This window comes from Drosophila rhopaloa, unplaced genomic scaffold (genome assembly GCF_018152115.1).
Source record: "Drosophila rhopaloa isolate 14029-0021.01 unplaced genomic scaffold, ASM1815211v1 contig_190, whole genome shotgun sequence".
NCBI classification, from domain to species: Eukaryota; Metazoa; Arthropoda; class Insecta; order Diptera; family Drosophilidae; genus Drosophila; species Drosophila rhopaloa.
Window position 1 is genome coordinate 4,158,572 of NW_025335073.1, and position 4,060 is coordinate 4,162,631.

The 4,060-nt window shown below is 46.6% G+C and overlaps 1 long non-coding RNA gene across 1 annotated transcript; it reads right to left on the reverse strand.

Annotated features, from left to right (window-relative positions):
• Positions 1–268: 268 nt before the first annotated feature.
• LOC108043627 lies at positions 269–1,387 on the reverse strand. The gene is made up of 4 exons (XR_006417588.1): positions 980–1,387; positions 700–922; positions 577–637; positions 269–512 (listed from the first exon to the last, which is right to left on the reverse strand). It is a non-coding gene; the product is annotated as an uncharacterized LOC108043627 (long non-coding RNA).
• Positions 1,388–4,060: the final 2,673 nt, after the last annotated feature.

Sequence of the window (4,060 nt, forward strand, 5' to 3'; positions counted from 1 at the left end):
GACAGAACATAAAAATGTCGAAGTAGTGTTTGTGCCGAAATATAGAAAAAAAGTGAGTGTTAGAAAAATTTATGTTAGGTTTAATAGTTTATTTTATTTATAAATAATTATTCGTAGGGCAACCGGGGTCCCAATATAAAGGGCCCCGGGATATTTAAATTGGAGGAAATTAAATCCGGAAATTCCAATTGGAATAATTGAATTGGACTATTTAAATTGGAGGCATAAATTCAAATAAAAGCGGGACACATAATCTGGATATTTGGACCACAATAACTCGCCATCCTCGGACGCCGCCAACGCTGTCTAAAATACGCCGGTGAGTCCGTTCCTGGCTGTTAAGTCGCCTTGGAGTAACTGGCTGGCCATTTCGCGCGGCGTTGAAAGTCACCGCCATCAGGCTCGCCTTCGCCACAGTTCCTCGGGGTGTTCCAGGCCCTTATTGCTGCTGGCCTCCGGCAGAGTACGCTGCAGTCGGGGCATGTTTAGCCCGGCGCCTAGCCCAGAAGTGGCTGAAATTATTAACGTTGAATTAAATGTGCACCTTACTAAATTTATATATATATATGTACTTACCTGTTGACCTGTAAATTTATCCGGACTTAGACCCGAAAACCTTAGTTGTCCTCGTTGTTGCCTGTAAAAAAGGGTCGCGATTATTAGTTTTCGGCGGGATTGTTTACAGCGCGTAATACTTACCGTTTGGCCTGTCCCTTCTTTTCCCTAGGAGCTCCTCAGGATTAGGTGACCCGACACATACCTAGTGTGTGCCCTTTTTTGCGCCTCGTTCCACTGCGAGTTCCACCAATACATGTCTGGTGGAACATTATTTCCGCGGCGCCTGTAGTCTTTGCCAAAGGAAGGTAATCTTCCGCTTTGACCGCGTAAATTTGTAGACGGTGGCCAAGTTTGGTCGTAAAGGCTAAGGAATGATAATTTAATTACTAGGAGAGCAAGTTATGTTAACTTTAGTACTTACTGTGGATATTAAATGTACATGAAGACCGAAATGTGCGAGTGAGTTGTCGCTGTGGGGGAGATGGAGCTGTCCTAGTCGCGAGGAGTGACTTCGACCAGCTGATTATGGGTGATGCCTCCTCAGAATTATCCGGGGCATCCTTGGTTGGGTGGGCGTGCTTGGCTAGGTCACCAATAGCCACCAAAACACCATATATTTCCCGTCACTCCTAATTGTTTGCATTGTTTACATTTTGGTTTGTTTTGTTTGTTAGTGATGGGCGATAGTTTTTGTGAAGTGAGACGCGCGTATATCGATGTTTATGTTGTGGAATCTGTAGGGACATTGGGGATACTCCGCCCTGGGGATTCGGGAGCTAGCCGGCGCCGTCCCAGGACCAAATGCAGTTCCATAACAACTGATCAATTTATTATCTATGGTCCGCAGACGTCCGAATGGACTACAAATAATGGTCGTTGGATATTTTCTTTGCTCTTATATTTTCAAATTTCAACATTATTTAAAAGATTTTTATCTTTAAAAACACCTTTTCGTTTTATTTCTAAAAATTTGCCTACACTTATATGCCCCAATCGTTCATGCCACAATCGATACTCAGCCACAATTTTGAAACAGCATTCAAGTATTTTGAAATCCAAGTTAATAGATTACCAGGAAACCCAAGCAGATATTGCATTTCGATTTGGTATCGGCTGGAAGAATTAAGAAGGAGGTATTCGTTTTTGGTAGGGCTATCGATAAAGTTGGAGGGTGGCAACCCCTACTGAAGTGGAGCCTTAAATTACCAGGAAACCCAAGCAGATATTGCATTTCGATTTGGTATCGGCTGGAAGAATTAAGAAGGAGGTATTCGTTTTTGGTAGGGCTATCGATAAAGTTGGAGGGTGGCAACCCCTACTGAAGTGGAGCCCTTCTGCTGATGCCCTTGGCTATATAGCTATTTAAACTAGCCCGGTTCGCTCTGGGTATGGCTAGGATGGCCTTGATATGTCCAATGACCCAATTTCGAGAGAGGCAAAGGGAATATGGCGATATAGGAATGATAGGTAGATTTTGATATGGTCGTAGCCATATTGTCCCAGTAGATGGAGCAGAAATTATTTAAGTAGTGTTTGTGCCGAATTAAAGAAAAAAGTGAGTGAAATTAGAGTGCTATGTTTTATAAATTATTTTATTTATAAATAATTTTCCGTAGAGAAACCGGGGTCCCAACACAAAGGGCCCCGGGAGATTAAATTGGGAGATTAAATCGGGAGATTTAATTCGGATATTGGCATACATTTATATACGCACCTTCGTTCGACCCAGCGATACGATTTGGACCAGCATAACTCGCCTTCCTCGGACGCCGCCAACGCTTTTATAACATACGCCGGTGAGTCCGTTTCGGGCTGTTAAGTCGCCTTGGGGTTATCTGGCTGCCAATTCGAGCCGCGTCGAGAGGCACCGCCATTGCCTTCTCCTTAACCACCGCTCCTCGTGGTGTTCCTGGCCATTATCGCCGCTGGCCTCTGTTGGAGTACGCCTCGGCCGGGGCACATCGCGCCCGGGGCCCAGCCTAGAAGTGGATGAAAATAATGAATGTTAAATTAAATGTGCACATTACTAAATTTATATACTTACCTGTTGACCTGTAAATTTATCCCGAAAACCTCAATTTGTCCTCGTTGTTGCCTGTAAAAAAGGATCGCGATTATTAGTTTTCGGCGGGATTGTTTACAGCGCATACTACTTACCGTTTGGCCTGTCCCTTTTTTTCCCTAGGAGCTCCTCAGGATTAGGTGACCCGACACATACAAATTAATCTTGTTGAAGGGCGCGGCCTGAGGTGGTCCTCGACGGCAGCACTGTCAAGGGTGGTCTTCTTCAATGAGACGACACGTATGTGCGGTAGAAATAATATGTGATACGTGTGTGTGGCCAAGGGTGGTCCTCTTCAGCCACACTGGTGAAAAGCTGGTCTTCTCGGAGATGCCCGCTTGTAGGCGCGGGGGAAGCGGTCACTTCTGGGAGCGCCCGTTATAGTTGAGTGGCGGCCAGCAGCTTGTGGTTGCCTCCCGTAGGTGCGGGGGGATGCGTTAGCACCCACGCGTGAGGGTAGGCTCCCGTAGACGCGGGAGGAATATGTTTGCCGCTGATCGCACCTGCTGAAGCCCGCTCGGTAGTGCGGGGGGAGGAGGGGGCCTTAACTTAGTTCTCGTATGTGGAGATCGGGAATCCCTCGCTGCAGTCAGAGCCGGATGGCTATACCTTCACAATTGCTGATTAGGTTGACTTAAGTTGTGAGGTAACTGCCCCCTTCGCCTGCTGGCCTAGAGACTCAGTCAGTGCAAAATAATAAGAGATATTTAACGGCGGTTGCCGGAGTTTTGCAATGCTATAGAACTGGTGTTCTTTATTCGTATAGAGCTTGAAGCGAACTGAACTTAAAGTTGACAAAAAACGAAATTCATAGCGGCCACGCAAATATGCTGTGTTTGCCGGCTATGCACGAGCACGCCGCTGGGCTTCGGACATTCGGTCATCGCCTTCGTCCGATTAGCTTCTTAGTTAACTACTCCCCCCTCAAGATTGAGGCCGCCCTCGCCCGACCCTATTTCAGCGATCACCCTTTTTAGTTGGACCGCAGGTCTTCTGGCACCGGTGAGTCGCATGTAGGTTAGGCCGACACAAATCAATGCGCAACATATTACTCCTGTAATTAGCGCTAACATGTGTGTCTGATTGGTGTTGATTTTATTTCCGAACTTCTGAATGTATTCCAGGTTACGTTTACTCAAGCGGTGAAGGTAGGGGAGGCTCAGAGTATTTTGACTGATGGTGATGTTCAGTGAGGGTGAGCTTGCCACCCCCGGAGTCCTCTTCTGGGCGGAGTTTTGGTTCAAAACCAGGGTTTCGTTTACTGTGACGCGCTCACTAAAGGTGACGAGATGTGTCCCGTGTATCCAGACGCTTGTTCCGTTGTCTACTCGTACCTGCGCTGATTGCTCATTGATGATCATAATTCCCTCATCGACATAAGTGATCGGATGTAAATCGCTTGGTTGAGTCTCGCAGTGCGCAACTCCACCTGCATGGAGT